The sequence below is a fragment of the Anabrus simplex genome, chromosome 1 (assembly GCF_040414725.1).
Source record: "Anabrus simplex isolate iqAnaSimp1 chromosome 1, ASM4041472v1, whole genome shotgun sequence".
Classification (NCBI taxonomy): domain Eukaryota; kingdom Metazoa; phylum Arthropoda; class Insecta; order Orthoptera; family Tettigoniidae; genus Anabrus; species Anabrus simplex.
In genome coordinates, this window is record NC_090265.1 from 1050285944 (window position 1) to 1050310130 (window position 24187).

The 24187-nt window shown below is 37.9% G+C and overlaps 1 protein-coding gene across 1 annotated transcript in view; it reads left to right on the forward strand.

The window, feature by feature from the left end:
* LOC136857945 (uncharacterized) overlaps positions 1-24187 on the forward strand; it is a 227703-nt gene that overhangs the window by 52627 nt on the left and 150889 nt on the right. The gene's annotated exons all lie outside the window — the stretch shown is intronic.

Consider the following 24187-nt stretch of genomic DNA (forward strand, 5'->3'; position numbering starts at 1 on the left):
TAAGGCCTATAGCAAAGATCTTAAAGACTCTCATCCTGCTGGTCTAATACATGTGTATAATGTAAAGCAAAGGAGGTCACATAAAACTACCAGTAATCATGATGACTCTGATAATTCTTCAGAACCAGGTACCCAGTACATGCATAATTTACCATTTTCTTATAAACTTCATGTGAAAAATGATGATACAACAACTAATGAAATAACAGTACACCAGAGTACATTTATGAGTGTTCATGGAATCTCATGGGGTTGACTGAGTACTGTTCAATGGTCACTTCACAACAGTCAACGTTCTTCTACGAACAAACATACGAACAGACCAAAGGAAGTGTCTAAAACTCTTGTATCTCTAGCTGAACATCTCATACAAATGTTCAAGCCCAGACGCTCTCATTATTCATTTAGAGACAACCCAAATAAGATATACTGTATTTACCAGCAACACTCACAATTAAAGAAATGCATAAAAGGTTCCTTAATGAATTCCAAATGAATATATTAGAAGATCTTCAGAACTTTCAATATATCTCTTGGTTGTCCTCAATCTGACACATGTTTGACATGTGATGCTTTACAATAGAAATTAGCAGCTGTTTCAGAGCCATATGAGGAGGATAGCCTTTGTAGGAACAGAGAGAGGGCTCAGTTACTGTTATTAGCTTCAATTTTAGGCATATCCGAAAAATCAAAAAAGCAGTTAGTGGGACATTTAAAAAAAAACATTATTATTCATGATGAAATATTTTTGGGATTACACCATATAATTAAAATATATAAACTCACTCAATGCACGTTTCAAAAGGTGCCTTGCCTTTCTTCATCATGGGAAAACACAAACATGACACATCAATGGTTGCTAAGAGAAAGCAACAAAAACTTAAATTGGTGCCCTGAGATGTAATAGGGATGCCATTTTAGCTCCATGTTAGGGACAATGAAAGGCAGCAGTAAAGCATTTCTCAAGGCAGTATTATTGGACCTTTATGTTTTCTTATGCATATAAATGATATGAGTAAAGGAGTGGAATCGGAGGTAAGGCTTTTTGCGGATGATGTTATTCTCTATAGAGTAATAAATAAGTTACAAGATTGTGATCAACTGCAACGTGACCTCGAAAATGTTGTGAGATGGACAGCAGGCAATGGTATGTTGATAAATGGGGTTAAAAGTCAGGTTGTGAGTTTCACAAATAGGAAAAGTCCTCTCAGTTTTAATTACTGTGTTGATGGGGTGAAAGTTCCTTTTGGAGATCATTGTAAGTATCTAGGTGTTAATCTAAGGAAAGATCTTCATTGGGGAAATCACATAAATGGGATTGTAAATAAAGGGTACAGATCTCTGCACATGGTTATGAGGGTGTTTAGGGGTTGTAGTAAGGATGTAAAGGAGAGGGCATATGAGTCTCTGGTAAGACCCCAACTAGAGTATGGTTCCAGTGTATGGGATCCTCACCAGGATTCCTTGATTCCTTCCAAGAACTGGAAAAAATCCAAAGAAAAGCAGCTCGATTTGTTCTGGGTGATTTCCGACAAAAGAGTAACGTTACAAAAATGTTGCAAAGTTTGGGCTGGGAAGAATTGAAAGAAAGAAGAAGAGCTGCTTGACTAAGTGGTATGTTCTGAGCTGTCAGCAGAGAGATGGCGTGGAATGACATTAATAGACGAATAAGTTTGAGTGGTGTTTATAAAAGTAGGAATGATCACAATATAAAGATAAAGTTGGAATTCAAGAGGACAAACTGGGGTAAATATTCATTTATAGGAAGGGGAGTTAGGGATTGGAATAACTTACCAAAGGAGACGTTCAATAAATTTCCAGTTTCTTTGAAATCATTTAGGAAAAGGCTAGGAAAACAACAGATAGGGAATCTGCCGCCTGGGTGACTGCCCTAAATGCAGATCAGTATTGATTGATTACTGATGGTTTTAATAATATGTAGCCATGATTCACTGAGGTTATAGCCTGTATCGTGGTTGAAATTATGTGGATATTTACATATTTCAACTGCCTCCCTGATGATTCTGGGGCAATATTGTTTTATACGGGCAAGAACATCCACTCCTTGGAACATGACATCATGACCAGGTGTTAAAGCATGATCAGCAACAGCAAATTTATCAGGTTGGTTGAGTCTGATACACCTATTATGTTCCTTAATGCAAGCACAAATACAGGGAACTCTGTAGATACCTGGTTACTGCAATTTAGGCAAATTGTCCTTAGTTGGTCACAGGAGTTGCCTAATCTTAAGTGAATTTACACATACAGTTAGTATATTGTACCTACATAAGATTCTAGCAGTATGATGCGTCGTGTTACGTATGTAATGTAGGTAAACAGTTCCTCTCACAGCTTATCTCTGAACAGATGTCTGATTATGCGTCAGCTTCAGAACCGTAGAGTTCAAAGCAGACACTCCACAAATCCTCCTAGCCCAGCTATTTAGAGTTGTAAGGATACCATGTTTCTGGGCAGGGTGATGGTGAGAATCTGCGTGGAGATACCTATTGGTGTGTGTTGGCTTACAATAAACGCTGTGTCCTATTGATCCATACTCTTTCTTGGTGACGGAAACATCTAAAAAGTGGTATTTTTCCATCAGATTCCATTTCCATGGTGAAACAAATCAAAGGGTGCTGGCAATTAAGTCGATCCAGGAAATGACCAAGATTTTCATCACCTTCCATCCAAACAACAAACGTATCATCCACATATTGCCACCAGATCTTCAGTTTGCAAGGTGCCAGGAACAAAGCTTTCTCTTCAAAGTTATTCATAAAGAAATTAGCCACAACAGGATAGAGAGGACTTCCCATGGCCACACCATCAGCCTGCTCATAATATTTCCCATTCCATAGAAAGTAGGAGGAGGTCATGCAGTGATAGAAAAATCTTGTGATGTCTTCAGTAAAAATGCCATTAATGAGAGACATAACACCATCAGTTGGTACTCTCATAAACAGTACCACATCAAAACTCACTAAGATATCACCCGGCTGAAGTGGTATAACATTCAACTTCTCTATGAAGTGTGTGAAATCCTTAACATAAGAAGGGGTGTTACCCAGAAGCGGTTGAAGTAGTCTACCTAAATATTTAAGAAGGGCATATGTAGGGGAACCATTCGTACTGATAATAGGCCTAAGAGGAACACCTTCCTTATGTATTTTAGGAAGTCCATACAGTCTCAGAGGAATAGCATTCCTTGAAAGGAGAGTCTTTGCTGTATCTTCTGAAATAGAAGATTGCTTGATCAATCATTTGGGTAGCGAGATGTAGGATCATGACTATCAATCCTGTATATAGGATTTTCTAGCAGACAAGATCTTGTTATCATAATCATCCTTATCCATCACTACTGTTGCACTATCCTTGTCAGCAGGGAGAACGATTATATCAGAATTGTCCCTTAGATCTTTTAACACCGGGCTTTCACCTCATTTTAAGTTTTTGTTAGGTGGCTTAGCAGTCTTGAGAAATTTGGAACATTCTTGTCTAACTTCCACAGCCTCTTCATGTGTGAGGTACTGAGGATTCTATAAATGTAATAAGTTCCTCAATTGGAATTCTTCTAGGTGCTACAGAAAAGTTGAAACCTTTAGCAAGAACTTCCAGTTGCGTATCATTTAGAGGCATAATATTTTACTCTCAGCAACAGTGGTACTACATATTTGGAGTGCATGACATTGGAGATAATAGTGCAGCAATGTATGTCTATCATGAAGGAATCTCTAAGAAAATGGCAAAATGAAATATGGTAACTTCAAAGTTGTTCCATTACTTACTACATAAACAAAACATGAAAAATAAACTTATTCTTATATCTGATACATATGCCAGACAGAATAAGAACTTCATTATGTTGTATTTATTGGTAAATTCACGCAAGATATTCACAAAAGTAACTTACTTCCTGTCTTATGTGGACCTTCATTCTTACAGAATGATTTGGATTTTTTATTGATTGATAAAAGGAAGAATTAGAGGCACCTGAAGAATGGGATGATATCATAAAAATGTGCTGCAGTATTCCTGAGCCTTTGCAATGCTGTCAAGGTTGAACAGACTGATATATTTGATATGAAACAGATAGTTCAACCATACTTCTAGAAATCAGCCAACAGTTTAATCAAACTGAAGACCTGTGCCTATTTTTAAATTTACATTACAGCTACTTTACAAGGAATGTATTAACATCAATACTTCAAAAATTGAATATTTAGGGAAGTTGTTTCCTTGTTTGAAACCAAAGAGCCTGTCATTCTACACTAATCTGTCTGTCAGCTGAGATGATGATTCACTGATCAAGATGGTTCAGTTCATAACATCAGTAGAGAGAAAGACTATTGATATGTTTGAGAATATTCCATTTTTTAATGCGGTAAATAATATTTCATTCAAATGAGAGTACATTATTTAATATTCTATCTAATTTTGAACTTTTCCCTCCAAAACCAACCTTAGTTACAAGGACCACAAATTCACATTATTTAATTTGATGGAGATTTACTGCAAGAAAATTACAGACAACAGTCACAACAATTATGTAATATTTTGTTAAAGAAAACAAAAATTCTATTGAATGAAAGTTAAACATGCTAGAATTGTTCTTGCTCCCCTGAAAAATACAAATATTTTACAAGGTTTGTTTTTGTTATGAACCCTACAATTGTCAGTTAGTCAACTGTAATTCCTTTCTTTACTGTGTTTCTGAAAAAACATTGTTAGTAAAGAAAAACATATAGCCTACTGTATAGGGTGTATACACATTAATTTTTTTTTGCTAGTGGCTTAACGTTGCACCGTCACAGATAGGTCTTATGGTGATGATGGGATAGGAAAGGCCTAGGAATCGGAAGGAAGTGGCTGTGGCCTTAATTAAGGTACAGCCCCAGCATTTACCTGGTGTGAAAATGTGAAACCACAGAAAACCATATTCAGGGCTGCCGACAATGGGATTCAAACCCAATATCTCCCAGATGCAAGCTCACAGCCGCGTGCCTCTAACCGTATGGCCGACTATCCTGGTACACATTAAATTACAATGCTAATTGTACTTAAGCTGCTCCTATGAGGAAAATATACATAAATGGTAGTGTGATTAAATTTAACACATGTCCATAAATCTAACTTAACATATGTGCACTACGTGCTACTTGGGAGGAAATTATTACATATCAATATTATTACAACATACAGGGTGGTCTAGAACAATGTGAACTGGGTATATGTGCGATAAAGGACTGTTCATACTAATAAATAATTTGAAAAAAATTAATTTGATATCTCATGCCATTGTTATTCTATTCGCTTCTGAAGTTAGCCAATCAGAACGCTTCATGGGCAAATTCGAATGGGCTTTGCGAGGTGATGTTGCTAAATCTGCACGTGACTTAAGACAGACGTGAGAGCCATGCCAAGATATCAGCATCAAACACAAACACACCATGGGTTTCAGCCGATGTCGCCGTAGTGCATTTGTTGTGGAGCAATCCTGTCAGCTCGGAGGTCCGTGTTTCATCCCTCCCCGGAAGTTTCTTCTTCGATTGATACTCTCAAGCTTGTTTTAAGTCACATGCAGATTTAGCAACACTGTCTCACAAAGCCTATTTGAATTTGCTCATGAAGCAACCTGATTGGCTAAGTTCAACAGCTGATATAATGACAACGGTGCAAGATATCGAATTATTTGTTACAAATTATTTGTCAGTACGATCAACCCTCTAACACTCACATACCCAGTTCACGTTGTTTCTGACCACCCTGTATAGATATAACTAAATAGTGTTATGGAACCTACATCAATCAGTAAAGTTATAACATTACAGGGTAGTTTATTAAGCACAGTATTTGAAGATTTATTTATTATCATTATTATTATTACAACTTCCCCCATGTGGAGGCTGCCACAAGAACAAAGTATGCCGACTACACAGTATTTTGTCTTCTAAGTTACTGTTGACTTTGCTAGTGTTCCAGGTAGAAAAATCACCACAAGACTCAGGAATAAATTTGCAAATGCGGTTCTTCAGATGTTATATAGATGATTGCGGAGTATGGTCACTGAACCTCGTATTGCGGCGATAGCGATATCGTGAAGTCGTGTCCTGCTGAGACCGAGAGAATCCAAGGTCATCATGGAACAATCATTAAAGAATTACTAACCAGTGCTTGGTAAATGAAATAAAGTGAATTTACTCAGAGTGAAGAGATGAACTAAACATTACATTGTAAAATCAAATGTGGACCATCAACAGTGCCATTAAACAATTTCTACATTACAAAAAGAGAGCTGCAACCTCTTGCCTGTCCGTCTCCGCAGCGTAGGGGCAAACGGGTCCACCTGTCACCCACCGACCCCGGGTACGATTCTCGGCTTGGTCAGGGGTTTTTAATTGTAATGATTAATATCTCTGACCTGGGGAATGGGTGTTTGTGACGTCCTTAACCTTCCTTTCTCACACACAACATTCCACACTACCGCTATTCCAATTACTCGCAGGTTCATACAATATGGTGCCAGTAGGGACAAAAAATCCATATGTGTCAATGCCCCGAACAAATATAACTTTTTTAAAAATCACCTTTTGTCTGCTGGATAAAGCTTTACAACTAAATGCATTCAACATATTGAAATTTTGGCATGCTTTGGGTTATTCCTGTGATTTTGTACTGCAGAAAGCTCATATTTATTCTGTACAACATCAATAAAAATAAAATTTAAAAAACCCATGGCACAACAGCCCTGAAGGACCATGGCCTACCATGCAACTGCTGCTCAGCGCAAAGGTCTGCAGATTACAGGCTGTCATGCGGTTAGGACGATGAATCTTTTCGGCCATTTTTCTTGGCTTCCTACACCGGGACCACATCAATAGATACACTATATTTTGAGTGTCAATTCCAAATGGATACTCACTATAGTCTCTCGGCACCCTCTAATAAGAAACAGGACTGGCTGGGTTGGCTGCGCTGTTAGGGTCACATAGCTGTGAGCTTGCATTCAGGAGATGGTGGGGTCGAATCTACTGTCAGCAGCCCTAAAGATGATTTTCCGCGGTTTCCCATTTTTACACGAGGCAAATGCTGGGTCTATGGTTTAATTAATGCCACATCTGCTACCTTTCCAATCCTATCACTTTTCCGTCCTTGTATCGCCAAAATCCTTTGATATATTAGTGCGCTGTTGAACCACTAGCAAAAAAATAAATGGCAGTAGCATAATTATAACTTGCTTCTTAAAATTAGTTGTACAGTAGCACAAAACCTTCTTGACTTGCTTGACATAGTTTCTTTTGTCCTCACTGGGACATGGGTCATCTGTTAAACTTCTCAACAGTAGTCTTCAATTTGCTAACACTATAACCTCCTTCTGAGTTTTCCCATCTCAAGGACTTCTTCCTCCGCAGTTAGAGAGGATGATTACCTAGTTGTACTTCATTTTAAAACAAAAATCACCACCACCACCATCCTCCACAGTTTTTTTTTCCCTTCTTGGATGACATCTCTTTTGGGCTCCATGAAGGTTCCAATCCAAACCTGTCTTCTCTGCTGAACCACTAGTTTTTCTCAGTCTTGATATTCTCCTTTGAATTTTGACTGCAAGTGGGACCAGGTATATAGCTTTCCAAAGTTCTTCATTGGATATGGTTTCTGGCCATATGATGTTAATGATGCGTCACAAGACTACGATTTATAATTCTATTTGGGTTAGTGAAATTCTGGAAACATCTTCTGACAAAACCCAACATTTTATATGCTACAGCAACCAAATTATTTACTCTTTGATTGGGTGAATAGATTCCTAGCGTCAAGCAGCTGGTAGGTAATTATTCAGCGCAACTGACAGTTGTGCTCTTGTGTGCACAGTAGCGTTTGGCAGATGTAACAAACTGACAGAGAATGTAATTTTAATTACTGGTATTTGATTTGAGTGATTTTAACTTAATCAATTTTATTTTCACTGATATAATTTAGCATCTTTCCAATTCAGGCCATTTTCATAGTAGGCTGACTCACAACAGTATACTTTTAATTTTTTTATTTATTTTTATTTATAACTTTTACAAAAAGTAATCAGTAAAATTACAATTGCTTTACAGAATGTTAGTCTTAAGGAAATCACTGATTAATAATTTTGCTTGGGCTGGAATAATACGGAAGTTTGTAAGGAAAAGGAATACATTGCAGCAAAACTTTGTTTGTGCATTCCTCATTAACACATTTTCCCTGATTCTCATCGTATTAAATATATATAAAAATACCACACTTAATGCGCCATGAATTTTTGCTATTGTCGCTTAGTAGGATCACATTTTTCCTAGTCCTGAAAATGTTATTTATCATCTCTTGTGGAAGGTACGTGATTTCCAACTCAGGTAAGAGCCCTTGTCGCAGTTGCATGATAACGGGAAAAGGTCTTGAATTCTTGAACTTTACAGGATAAGTTGCACCTTTGGGGAGCAAGCCGTTAGCTTCAGAATTGCTCAGTTTTGCTTGCCAGTTAGCAGTCAGGCTGCGGAATAACACAATGAGCCTGTTTGTGTGTGTATTTCTCTTTCCATTCAGAAGTTAGAAATGTATTTTGTGTTTAGTTGTACAGTGAAGGGTAGCGAATATTTGTCGTGTGAGAGTCTACGTCTGGAACATACTTGTGTGAAGTTGACCAGTGTGGTGCATATTTGTCTTGTGATAGCCTAAATATGGATAGGGAAAAAAGTCGTTTAATTCCTTACTAATGAAGACAAAATTAAAGTCTGTCAGCAAGTCGACTGGCATCCACATCTTTAAGCGCGCAGAGTTGACGTGAATGTTGAAACTCGCACCTTCCAGTTTCGACTCAGGTCGGTCTTGGTCAGTTGAAGTTTTATTCGATTCAAAATGGCGGCCAAAGTCATTCTGTTGCAGTCACACATTGCAATGTATAACCTCCAATTCATTGTCTAAGTGTGTGTGACCAGAAAATAATGTTTAATAATCCACTGGTTCAAGATAAAAGGCTTCTACTAACATTTGTTTTAGAAAGAATGTGATCTGCAATAATACTCTGATATTTTTCACATTTGTTCTCTTGTGTTTTTCACACTTTTTAATACTCTCTCCTCACAGAGTTCTCATTGGGCCCATGGATACATGACGTAAAATCCTGTTATGTCAGAAAAAATCGTAGGTAGTGCTTCCATATCCCTGTTGGATAGCTTTTATTAGTGTATTCAGTAGTACGTTTTTTCACTTAACATGTTTGTTTTCTTTATCCCCTGCAGAAACATCTTAACAAAGTTTTCCTGTACTTCAGTTTGTGTGTTTTTGTTAGTACAGAGGCATGAAGTGGCTATCTGTTATGTGAATGAATTGTATCCATAAAATTTCATTATAATTTTTGTCATAAATGGAAGATAATCACTTTTAAGCAAATTAAGATTAAAATTAATGGTAAATTAATAAATACCATTATTACTAGAGAAATTATATAAATACATACTTCGCTACATTACGACTATGAATTCTACATCACTGTGCTTCACTATGTCTTTTTTTCATGTAACACTTTTGTATGTTCAGTCTTTGCTCACTTAACTTCTTTGAAATCCTTTGCTTTGCTTCATGTTACTTGGTGGGGCGAGTTGATGACTTGTGCCCATAAATCATTAATTAATATAATTATTGGTCCAGAGATCATGCTATTTTTCTTTCAACAAAAATAATTTTTGTGTGTATTCACGATATACTTTTCACCTGCATTTTCCCGTTTAAACTGCCCGGGCTAGTCATGAGGGACAAAGATATTGGAAATTCACAGACATAGCTCTTCCATTTGTCAGTGCTCACCCTGGACCTCAAGAAGGAAACAAAAAACACGCACGATGAAGCGGAATGCCACAGAATAGTGGTGGGGATGGAGCAGTGCAGAACGGAGCAGTTATGTCATCATTACCCGAGTGAACTACCGAGTAAATGTACTGTAGTGGCACGTTTAAACACGTTATTGGTATAATACCATAAAGATATTTCACCCGTCTATTCAATGCCCTTTTCTCACAACATAACTGTTTTGCTTAATACAGTAATGTTGTTTTCTGCTGCAGAAGCCAACCTTCCCATTTCATCCTTGTGATGCCTCTCGATATGATCCCAAAAATTTGATTCACAACCACCTGTGGCATAAATGCGGCTGCAAAATTTGCATTTAGCTGATTTTTATTATCAGTTATTTCAAAGAACTGTCATGCATCAGGCAGTTTTTGTGGCATTTGTGGTACAAATTTCTGTAAAAATTTATTAAATTCCTTCAAATATTCTAAAACACGACTACCACCTAAAATTGGGCTTAAATATCAAACTAATACCATAATTATCATCTAATATACTTTGCATTATCTACAAAACACAACAAGTGGAGGAAATATAGATGCAAATTTGATAAGCACAGACTGAATACAGGTACAATACTCTTACAAGGGGAGGCCACGATGTTCAGATCATGGAGTATCTTCAAACTTTGTACACATTTAGTAGTCCATTAGGACAAGAAAATGTCCAAGTAGTAAGGCGTACTACTAAGGCATTTTCGAGAAAATCGCAGAAGTTTTTGCGTTGAATATGTACCGGTGAATTGTGATCATAAGCACAAGACGGCAGTGGTCAAGTGCTTAGCGTTCAAGCTTCGTAATCGCTGGTTCACTGTATCGAGTCCCGCTTATCATTTTGCTTTTCAACACTGGTCATATTCTTTCATATATACTGTATTACAATTCAAAGGTAATATAATGAAAAAGAAAGTGTATTTGCATGAACTTTGCAACATAACCCCACATTACAGCAATGATGTTACACTCAACAAAACGCCATTTGGTTACGAGAAGGGGGGAAAGGGCAGGGTTAGCAAACACAATATTCAAACATGTATCACCTTCAGAAATAAACTTACCCAGAAACAAGCATACAGTTAGGGAAGCAGCTGAAAACCCACCCCATCAAAAAAAGGAACTGGATCCACAGGATAATGTCAAGTATAAACTACTAAATAATAACACCTGGATACTTTAAATTAAAATTGTAATTAATCTTAGGAGCAGATTACCCCCAAAAAATTAACTTGTTAAAATATAAGAAAACAAATTACCATAGTGATAATATAAGAAAACTTTTGTAAAATAAGTAAATCTATGAAACCAAACAAAATATAGAAATTTAAAATAAATGTACTCAATTAACAAGTGTTAAAATTGGTGCACCAACATAATTTAATTTTTTACAAAATTTTAACCCATCCCTGAATGAAAAAGTGACAAGGGCCCGTTTGAAATGGTTTGGCCATGTCAAATGAATGGACGATGGAAGGACAGCAAAACAATAGCTACACACAGTCGTGGCCGGAAAACGACCGGTAGGAAGACCTAGGAAGAGGTGGCTGGACCAAGTGAAAGAGGACATAGGAACAAGAGGAATCAGCTGGGATGTCGTCTTGAGAGAAGAGTGGTACATGGACAGACAGAAGTGGAGAGTGCTCGTAAACCACACCCGGGCAACTGGAGTGGAAAACTGATGATGATGATGACAAAATTTTAACTCTCTCAAATTTAATCAGTTTAAGTGTATCAGAAAATATTAGACCTCAAGCAAGACAGACACCCTCTGCACCAATGTTCAACTTTCAATTCTCTACCTGAAGACACACTTGAAATTTAGAACTCAATAGAAGTATCTGGACTTTGCATTCAGCCAGCATATTACACTTTTAAAGTGCAATAACAAGGGCATATTTAATCATCATTGTAAAAATTGTGTGATACTATTCTTACTATTTGATTGTAGTTGACGTAAATCCTGAAAATTTTATTTGTCATTGATTAGTACATTATTTTATCTATAATATTTCATCACTCCATCATTTTATATGTACATTATCGCATCACATACACAGTTCATTCTTTTAAATTTTATTTCCAAAACATAATTTTGTCTTAGGACTTCGGCAAATCCATAAGTGTATCTTAGGCTGATGATGACCCACATGGGGTCGAAACTAGTACCTTGATAACATATTTTAATGTATTTATAGACATTGCAATTATTGTACAGTATTGAGTAGGTGGAATAAACTTTGTAAATTATATGTACAGCAGTTTATAGCGGAAAATTTAATTTCCAATAATTATGGTTGTAACGTAATAACATTACACCTTTTATTGGATTTCCAATGTTATATGGCTCTTTACTAATTTTTATCATTACAAAAATTTCTTTCTCTCTTCTTTTTTTCTTTCCTTCTTTCTTAATATGTTTACCTTCCAAGGCCGGTTTTCCCCTCGGACTCAGTGAACGATCCCATCCCTACCGCCTCAAGGGCAGTGTACTGGAGTGCGACACTTTGGGTCAGGGGATACAACTTAGAAGGATGACCAATACCTTGCCGAGGCGGCCTCACCTGCTATGCTGAACAGGGGCCTTATAGAAGGATGGGAGGATTGGAAGGGATAGGCAAAGAAGAGGGAAGGAAGCAGCTGTGGCCTTAAGTTAGGTACCATCCTGGCATTTGTCTGGAGGAGAATTGGGAAACCATGGAAAACCACTTCGAGGATGGATGAGGAGGGAATCGAACCCCCCTCTACTCAGTTGACCTCCTGAGGCTGAGTGAACCCTGTTCCAGCCCTTGTACCATGTTTCAAATCTCATGGCAGAGCTGGGAATCGAACCTGAGCCTCCGAGGGTGCCAGCTAATCACACTAACCACTCCACCACAGAGGCGGACTACAAAAAATATATTATTTATAATTATCAAAAAGTAAATCACCAAATGCATAAAGTTTTCCTGAAAATGTATGCCTGTTGTGATTTGCAAAATCCCTCATACCTGACATGGAATTGGGTAAGGTACCCAGAACTGCTTTACACCTGGAAGCTTTGACCTGCAATATACAGTATATGAAAGAATATGACCACTGTTGGAAAACAAAAAAGCGATGAGCAGGACTTGATCCAGCGATTACGGAGCTTGAACGCTAATCACTCGATGATCGCCATCTCGTGCTCGTGATTGCAATGCATCGGTACATATTCGACGCGAAAATTCTCTTGCAATTTTCTCAAAAATGCCAAAGTAATATGCCTTACTACTTGCACATTATGTTATCCTAATGGACTACCGGTACTAAAAGTGTACAAACTTTGAAGATAATCAGTGATCCGAACATCGTGATCTCCCCTGTGTTGTGCGCTACACTGTGATCTGGTCCTCTGCGAGTACTTGCAGTTGTAAGCGGAGGGGATCGGCAGTGCGCTCTACTGCTACTACCGCATTACCCATCGGTAACTCTACTACAGAAGAATCTTGTGTCTACAGAGAAATAATCGCCATAAATATGTATCTATATTTCTCTAGTAATAACGGTATTTATTAATTTACTGCAAATTTTACTGTTGATTTGTGTGAAAGCAATTATTATCATCCATTTAGGACAAAAATTACAAAGAAATTTCGTGGATACAATTCGTGGACGTAACCAATTACTATTAGTGTTTGAAATGATTTTCCATTTACTTTGCAAATAAATAATTGGTTCTTAAAATTCTCATCATTAAACCTCAACATCTTAATGTGGAAAGTACATCTATGCTTTTACTGAAAAGTCTCCCTACATGGGTACTTGAAGAAATACCTACATTTAATTTAATTTTAAGAACATTGTTGGAATTTCTTTGAAAGTACTGGAGAGGTAAAGTAAACTTGTGTCCTCATACCGAGGTGTTGCAGCTCTTTACAGGCACACCCCCAATGGAGCTGCATGTACCATTTTAACCGCTTACTAGCCTTACTGCCATTATTAAATCTCTGGCAGTACCAGTTATTGAACCTGGGCCTCCGAGGATGGCAGCAAAGAACACCTAGCTTGAACAACAACAACAACTACTACTAAACATTTTCATTCCTCTCCTGAAGAGGGAGGCAGCTCTCCTGGATGGTACTGCCATCTCTCAGGCCAGGAGATTTTGTATCAGAGAAGGAGATGTGCAGAGAAGGTGAGATGGCTGGCGGCTGTGGCCTACACTAGGAACTGCCCTGGCATTCGCCTTAGCTGGCTTGAATTTCACGAGTCCGTGTCATGCACACCTGATGTGGAGTCAGAGAATCTAAGAAATGAAGGAAACTACCTCTACCTAACATACAGGAAAGAGTTTGAAAAATGCACTAACTGATGGAAGAAGCAAGGCAGCTAATACAACTTACGAATGTGTTTTGAATTTCAAAAATGATTAAAGACGTCAGGCCCAACAAGTGCACCTGTTGTTGATGTCTTTAAGCAACAAACCCAGTCATGAGATTAATGTGAGAATGGAAAATTAATCACAAACCAACAGTTACTTCTAAATTTAAGAAAACTCACAAGACAAAGAAGAAAAGACATGAATTTTTCTGAAGATGCTCAGCAAAGTTCTCTGTGAAATTCAAAGAATTTTACCTTTTCTGACTCTGCAAAAGTCCAAAGATATAATTATTATGATGTCTAAAATATACTTCAGTTTCTTATAGCAAATTGAGTAGTGGCAAAAGATGAATATTTTTCTGTTGGTGTAGCTAAAGTAAGGTAATATTTTAAATTAAGTAATTGAAAAGAACATGTCAATCAATCAATCAATCAATCAATCAATCAATCAATCAATCAATCAATCAATCAATCAATCAATCAATCAATCAATCAATCAATCAATCAATCAATCAACCAATCAATCAATCAATCAATCAATCAATCAATCAATCAATCATGAACAAAGGGAGTGTATATGCAAGGACTTGCAGAAGGCAGAAGTATTCAGTCAGCAATATGTAAAGGTAGTTAATGTCCTGATAGAGGAGGTGACTAAAACTGGCAAAATACTGAAATTTACCTATGATGATTAAAACTCCACAGCCTGTTTCCAGTCATTCGACCAGGTCAGGAATGGAATGAACGGAAACCCCATCTAGCGGTGAGGATAGGAATTGTGCGGGCTGCCGAAGCCTAAAGTAGAACAATAAAAGTTTGATTTCCACCTATTCAATACTTTACAAGCAATTATAAAACTAGGATCTCATCCTTATTTTATTGCTAAATTATTAAAAACATAGGACATGTTTCGTTCAATTATTGAACATCTTCAGCTACATACATTTTTAACATGGTCAAAATCGGTAATACTATTCTAATAACCTGCAACTATTGTTTACTGCTAACAGATTTAATCATAATAACTATTAAAATACTTTTGAATATAAAACAGTGCAGTAAGCAACATATGTACTAATATATTAACTACTTACGCATATTTATTATTATTATTATTATTATTATTATTATTATTATTATTATTATTATTATTATTATTATTATTATTATTATTATTATTATTATTGGCATGATTAGCTCAGTGGCTTAGCTGCAGGCTTTTCACCTGGAAGGCTGAGGTTCGAATCCCAGTCAATCCTGGGTCGAGATTTTCATCTCAAAAATCACGTGAAGTCCGGAAGGGCATCCGGTTTTAAATCCCCTGCCAAAACCAAAATGAGCCTGAGTGGCTCCTGCGACTCCAGAAATAACTGGGATAAGCTGAAGAAAGTTTTTATTATTATTTTATCCTGCTATGCCCTATGAAAACTGACATAATTACTCAGTATCAAAAAGAATACATAAGAATTACACAACAGTAAAGAAAGCAAGCAAGATACTACCATCCCTATCTAATAAAATACCTAACTACTAAACTGCACTTAAGAAGGTCTTAATTTCAACAAGTTAATGGAAATAATAGAAATGTGGATAAAATGACTTATAATACCGATTATTACAGTACATCTGCTAGACCACTATTATTAATATTATTATTCCTACTATGCGGGACTGAAATTAAAATGGCCCTTAAATGCCAAAAAAAGAAATGTCTAAAATAATCCCTCAATAACCTCTCTGAAAACTACGCCATAGACTTCAAGTGCAAATATGACATAGTAATTGGATTGTTAATTTTTACTCGATCGTGACAATGGTATATTTCAAGCTATAAGTACAGCAATAGTTACCAACAATACATAGACAGTCAACTATCTTCTCAGGGAAATACTGTATATTCTCTTTATCTCTGTTTATCACATCTTCACCATTCATTTCATTCTCATTAGGTCACCACCAAACCTATACAGATGGCATGCACCTTAATAATAATAATAATAATAATAATAATAATAATAATAATAATAATAATAATTGACTCCGACCACCACCTATCTCTTGTTAAAGTAAAGTTTCAACCCAACAGGAAGAAAACCAAAATAATCAGAAACCCAAGAATCGACCCTGAATTTCTGAGACAGAACTCAGACAATTTCCTTGCGAATATCTCCAACGATGCTCCTTCAAACTGGCTAGAACTCAAGGACACACTCTTGAAAGCTTCACAAAACATCAGCAATCCCCTAAGGAAACGCAAACACAGGTGGTGGAATGACACCTGTGACAAGGCCATAGAAGTCAGAATTAGGTCCTGGCTAAACTGGAGTTCCCATAAAACTGATCAAAATCGTGACGAATTCTTCAAAACACAGAAACAAACCTCAAAAATCATCAGATCTGAAAAACGAAAATATGATCAAAACAGACTGGTAGAAATAGAAGAAGATTTCAAGAAAAACAATACACAGAACTTCTACAGAACATTCAGAGAAGAATTATCCAATTACCAGGCACCTAGTCTCTGTTTCAAACGTACAGATGGGACTTTGGAAACAAGTAATAAGGGAAATTGTGAACTCCTAGCAAACCATTTCATGGACCTTTTAAACTGTGAATCTCCAAAGGAACAATTCACCTATGAAAAACCAACACCTAATCCAGATTCAGAACCCCCCATATTACAAGAAGTCAAACAAATAATCAGAGATTTAAAAGACAACAAAGCACCAGGAGAAGATGGAATAATCGCTGAAATGTTGAAAATTGGTGGTGACAAACTGGCCCAGAGTATTCAAAAAATCTTACAGGACATTTGGTTTTCTGAAGAAATTCCGGAGGATTGGAAATGTGCATTGATTCACCCACTTCACAAGAAAGGAGACAAATCAGATATTAACAACTACAGAGGAATTTCTCTCCTCTCACTCGTATATAAAATCTTCTCTAAAGCTCTACTTAATAGATTAGAGAAACAAACAGACCACCTGATCGGAGATTATCAGGCTAGATTCCGAAAAGGGAGATCCTGCGCAGAACAAATCCTAAACCTAAAAACCATACTACAGATTCGCAAAACCAAACAAACAGTAATCACCTTTGTTGACTTCAAAAAAGCGTATGATTCCATAGATCGGCAGACCCTGTTCAACATACTAGAGGAATTTCAAGTCGACAGGAAAACGAGGGAATTGATTAAACAAACTCTGACCAACACAACATCAAAAGTTAAGTTCTTGGGAGAAATTTCTGAACCGTTCGAAATCAGAACTGGCGTCCGACAGGGAGATGGACTATCCCCACTACTATTCAATTTAGTTTTGGAAAAAGTGATTCGTGAATGGAGAAAAGAAACTAAAGGTATAAACATTGGCAGACTTCTTAAAGACAAAATTCACCTTGACTGCTTAGCTTTCGCAGATGACCTTGCGATCCTTTCGAACAACAGACAAGAAGCAATCCAATCCATAGAAAAATTGAATGAAATAGCCGCAAAAACCGGACTTCAAATTTCATTTGAAAAGACGCAGTTTATGGAAGGAACTAAATCAAGATTCGACAATCAACCATTAATCACCAATTGTGGAATAATTTCCCAAGTAGACAAATTCAAATATCTAGGTGAAATTATTCAGCCAGCAGGGTTAAATCAGGAAGCTAACAAAGAAAGAACTGCTAAACTGCAAAGGGCTTACAAAATCACATGGAACAGATACAACAAAAGATGTATATCAAAAAATGCAAAATTACGACACTACAATACAGTCATCAAACCAGAGGCACTTTATGCATCTGAAACACTGATCATTGGTGGCAGGTCACAAATGAAAAGCATTGAGAAACAAGAGAGGAAAATTCTCAGAAAAATCCTAGGACCAAAGTTCGAAAATGGAATTTGGATGAAAAAGAAACCACACGAAATTTTTCAATTCACAGAAAAAATCACAGATACCATCAGAAAGAGACGACTAAAATTCTACGGACACCTACACAGAATGGATAACAACAGGCTGACAAAGAAAATTCTAAATCTAGCTCTAACCCTGAAAATCCGCAACAATTGGTTAGCAGAAATTCATGAAGATCTACAAGAAATGGGTATTGAGGACGAAACCATTCAAGATAGAATGAAATTTAGAAGCTTAGTAAACAAACATAAATTTGCAGAGAAACCAACAAGAAAAAATACAGGCTGGACAGAAACACGCAGAAAGGAACACAGTGAAAAAATGAAGAGATATTGGGAAGAAAAGAAGAAGAAACATTGTGCAAAATAAGTTCAAACGCGCTCCACAGCTGGGCACAACGAATCAAAAAAAATAAAAAATAAAATAATAATAATAATAATTCACGAGCTATTGCCTGGCTTCTGCTAGTGTCAATAATCAACACCTGATCAGTGGATATGGTAGCCTAAGGTTTTACAAATTAAAGTCTGGTTTTGTGGCAAAATGGATGGAATGCTTAATTATTATTATCATTACTATTATTATTATTATTATTATTATTATTATTATTATTATTATTATTATTAAATTAAAACTTTGAATTTTACAGCATTACCAGCAGTCGTACTCATTGTTCACTGGCTTATTAGCTTCCTCGGGAGGTCAGGGTGGTGTTCGACGCATGATCACAAGTTTGATTCCAAGCAACCAAAGAGAACACTAAACCTGAAAGATCGCATTTCATTTTAGCAGATCAACCTATAAAAGGAAACTATATTACTCCTATAACAGTAGCCTGCAGTATCATTCTACAAGGATGTAGAAGCAAAAGGGAGTGTAATACCAGCACTTTGTTAACTGTATAATTCGGTCAGGAGTATGAGGTGAGGAAGTATATACGATGAGGAATGCATGCGTCACTTTGGAAACTTCCAGAGAACTTCAAATCTTTGAGCTATCTCTCCTTCATTAGCAGTGATGATCTGACGGACCGAAGCCTAACACACCTATCCTCCCGGTCCCTGCACTCTATCGGGCATTCAGCAAAAAGCCATGGGAGGTGAGGCGAGGGGAGAGGGACGCAGTGCCAGGGCTGCAATATCTTTCTCTGATGCCTTGCTCTCAAAAATATGAGCAACGTTTTCTCACATTGTGTTCAAGTTTTGTAAATGGAATAATGTGCCAGATGCTTGCAATATAATGTGATTTAGATTTCCAACGTTCTGATTTGAGGTTTGGGCTTCACCAACAGCCTTGACAGCCCTCAGCATACGCTACTGGTATCTAGTAGGCCTACCTAAGCCTAAACGAATATACAAACTGCGGAAATAACCACTCCGCATAATAAACCATCTATATTAGTATTCTGCCAACAATACTATAGATATTTAAACCGAAAAGATGGAATATGATTTCCTATTTCTCCAACCCAGATATTAAACAAAGTAAAACCTAACCTACGTAGCCTGCAACACATAATCTACCGAATACTATTGGAACTACTCAATGCTAAATGAATATCACTAATCTTGATTACTACAAACAAACTCTAAAATACCAATAACACACAAACACACATAAAATGGACCAACTGTTAATATGTATTAACTACTTTATGACTATGATAAGAGAAAGCATTTTCTACAGCCGGCCGTCCACCAGCGCGCGTCCAACAATCAACTACCGGTATTTTCCTCCTTACTTATCAGATTTATAATTAAGGGTAAGTGATGAGATTTTCCCCATCCTTCAACTCTTATCAGTTTGATAAGTGATAATGCCTCCCTTGAACATAGCCCTAGATCCATAACACTTCTTCCGCTTCTGTTATATACTCCATGTTATATTACCTTTTCATATTCTCGCTACCACCTATTCAAGAAAATACACAGTTCTCGGTACCACGTAGCTCTAGTAATGTTTCCACCATAATTCGTATAATATTTATCTTGACTCGTTCTTGTTTTAATTACTGTTTTTCCAAGCGAGTTGGCTATGCGGTTAAGTGCACGCATCTATGAGCTTGCATTCGGGAGATAGTGGTTTTGAATCCCACCGTCAGCTGTCCTGAAAATAGTAGGCAAATGCTGGGGCTGTACCTTAAATTAAGGCCAGGGTCGCTCCTTCCTTCCTTCCTTCCTTCCTTCCTTCCTTCCTTCCTTCCTTCCTTCCTTCCTTCTTTCCTTCCTTTGACGAAATCAGTCGTTGTGTTAGTGTGACGTTAAACAAGTAGCTATGTATATATATATAAATAATAATTACTACACTGGTGGAAAAATATCCAAACTCCATGAAATAAGGAATGTAGAATATGGAAATTTTGACAATACATTGGTTGAGGTAAAATATTTATTTGATTAAAGGTACAAGACTAAAGGTTAATATCCGTGCGAGGAAGCCATTGCAAATATGCCATCCTGGTCCATTAATAACCGATGTAATCACCTGACTGTTGAATGCAGGCATGCAAACGTTCATACATTGTGTCGTACAGGTGCTGGATGTCAGCTTGTGGGATGGAGTTCCATGCCTGTTGCACTAGGTCGGTCAATACAGGGACGATTAATGCCGGTTGTGGATGAAGCTGGAGTTGTCATCCAATGATGTCCCATACGTACTCGATTGGGAACAAATTGGGGGATCGAGCAGGCCAAGAGAACATATCAACACTCTGTTGAGCATTCCACTTACCCCAAATCAGCACTGTCTGCGACTTCAGTGGTGTCATGAGAGAGGTCATTGGAGATTGGAGTGGAGATCCATTATGTTTTCCGATTAAAGCAGGTTCTGCCTTGGTGCCAGTGATGGTCGTGTGTTGGTTAGTAGGAGGCCAGGTGAGTGCCTGCATTCTACCTGTCTGTGGCGTCAACACAGTGGACCTACACCAGAAGTTTTAGTTTGAGGAGCAATTTCCTAAGACAGCAGGAGCACTCTCGTGGTTATCCCATGCACCCTGACTGCAGATGTGTACATCTGTTGGGTGATTCAACCTGTTGTGCTGCCATTCATGAAGAGCATCCCGGGGGGTGTTTTCCAACAGGATAATGCACACCCCCATGCCGCTGTTGTAAACTTTTTTTGATCGGCCACAGTGGACAGTCTCTTTTTTGGATGAGCTCAGTTAGGACCTAGTCTTTTTTGTTTGGCTCATTGGCTGTTTACACATTAACACCAAACTGCTTATCAATATTTTGTTTTTAGAAAGCTCCATTGTATGAAAGAAGTAAGATACCAAACATAGAAATCATTACTACAAAAATGTTCTTTTTAGAACAGTCTCTTTCAGAACAAGTCTATCATGTCACTTGTCTTCCACATGGAGTTCTGTATCATCCTCTAAGCAGTCACACTCTTCCTCTTGATTGTTTGTTTCTGCATATTCATTGGTATGGGTGTTGTTGTGACGATGTCTAGGTACCATTTGAGGGTGTTGCTGTTTTTCCAATCCTCAATGAACATAAGATGCAGGAGCTTGTCAACTCTTCCTTCTTTGCCAAAGATAGGTTGTGAACAATAGGTAACTGTTCCAGTTCAGCTAAGGCAGATATTCTATCTGCAGACCATCCTTGTTTTTTTTTTAAGGTTTTGCCATAGTTCCATCTTAGACTCAAAGATACAATTCAACAAGGTTTTCATCCATATTTGTTTCTTTTGGTTGATAACATCTCTTTTTATTAAAATTCTTTTGCAATCTGAAATGCATCCTAGACCCTTGAAGCAGCCTTGTTATTTCGAAGAAAGGGATTTGGTGTCATACAGTTCTACAACTGTTATCTGTTTTATAAGTGATAATGCCTCCCTTGAACATAGCTCTGTTATATACTGCATTTTATATTACCATTTTCATATTCTCACCACCACCCGTTCAAGAAAATTCACAGTTCTCAGTACCACATAGCTTTAGCAATGTTTCCATCATAATTATTATAATATTTATCTTGACTTGTTCTTGTTTTAATTACTGTTTTACCGAACAAGTTGGCTATGCGGTTAGGTACACGCAGCTGTGAGCTTGCATTCGGGGATAGTGGTTTTGAATCCCACCATCAGCTGTCCTGAAAATGGTTTCCCATGGTTTCCTACTTTCACACCAGGCAAATGCTGGGGCTGTACCTTAAATTAGGCCAGGGACGCTACTTCCTTCCTTCCATTGGTGGAATCAGTCATTGTGTTAGTGTGACGTTAAACAAGTAGCTATATATATGTAAATAATAATTACTACACTGGTGGAAAAAATATCCAAACTCCATGAAATAAGGAATGTAGAATACCAAAATTTTGCCAATATATTGATCGAGGTAACATATTTAATTGATTAAAGGTACAAGACTAAAGGTTAATATCCACGCGAGAAAAGCCATTGCAAATATGCCATCCTGGTCCATTAATAACTGGTGTGTCCGACTCATTGGCTGAATGATCTGTGTACTGGCCATCGGTTCAGAGGGTCCCGGGTTCGATTCCTGGCTGGGTCAGTGATTTTAACCTTCATTGGTTAATTCCAATGGCTCGGGTGCTGGGTGTTTGTGCTGTCCTCAACAGCCCTGCAACTCACACACCACACATAACACTATCCTCCACCACAATAACACGCAGTTACCTACAAATGGCAGATGCCGCCCACCCTCATCGGAGGGTCTGCCTTACAAGGGCTGCACTCAGCTAGAAATAGCCACACGAAATGATTACAGTAACTGGTGTAATTGCCTGACTCTTGAATGCAGGCATGCATAAATCCATGCATTGTGACGTACAGGTGCTGGATGTCAGCTTGTGGTATGGAGTTCCATGCCTGTTGCACTTGGTCGGTCAATACAGGGACGGTTCATGTCGGTTGTGGATGCCGCTGGAGCTGTTGTCAAATGATGTCCCATACGTGTTCAATTGGGGACAGATTGGTGGATCGAGCAGGCCCAGAGAACATGTCAACATTCTGTAGAGCACATTGGGTTACAACAATGGCATGGAGGTGTGCATTATTCTGTTGGAAAACACCCCCGGGAATGTTCTTCATGAATGGCAGCATAACAAGTTGAATCACCTGACAGATGTACACATCTGCAGTCAGGGTGCATGGGATAACCACGCACCAAGGCTGAACCGACTTTCATCGGAAAACACAACGGACCTCCACTCCATCCTCCAATGAGCTCTCACTTGACACCACTGAAGTCGCAGACAGTGGTGGTTTGGGGTAAGTGGAATAAACGCAGCAGGGCGACTGGCTCGGAGCTGTCCATCAAATAACTGATTTTGAACAATTCGTTGCGTCACTGTGGTGTCAACTGCTGCTTGAAGTGCTGCTGCAGATGCAGTCCATTGCACCACAGCCATACGCTGAATACCGCAGTCCTCCCTCTCGGTGGTGCCATAGGGACATCCAGAGCCCGGTCTTCTTGCTAGCAAACCTTATCGTAACCACTGCTGCCGACACACCTTTCCTGCCAAGTTGTTCTGCAAAAGCACAGAAAGAAAATCCACCCTCACATTGCCCTATTATCCGGCCTTGCTCAAACGCAGTAAGATGTTGATAATGGCCTCTTCATCATCAGTAAAGGTATTCTTGACCCACTCACAGTCACTCCGTCCAATCTCAGAGGTGACTAATGCTCTTGCACAGTACAGCCCGTATTTAAAGCAAACCTGATGTACTAAGCCATGGGGCCGCTACTAGCAGCATGTTAATGCGATATGTGGGAAATTTGAATCAACGTAATCTTTCAGATGTATAAACATGTGTAACAACGTTTGTTAATTTAGTACAACCTCTTCTTGGTGTTTGGATATTTTTTTATGTCAGTGTTTCTCTACATCCTTAAAGTATACTGGTTTCTGGTCTGCAACCCTCGCATTGAAGTGCCCCTTCAGCACAATAAGTATGTCAAATACCCCTTAATCTATTGCTATTCCTAACTGAGGAGGTGGCATTCAAAAAGGTTTAGTTACGCCAACATATATTTTCACTAAAGCCACAAATCTGTTGTGCATATTTTAACTATTCATTATGTATGGAAATAAGTTCCATTCAAACTTCTA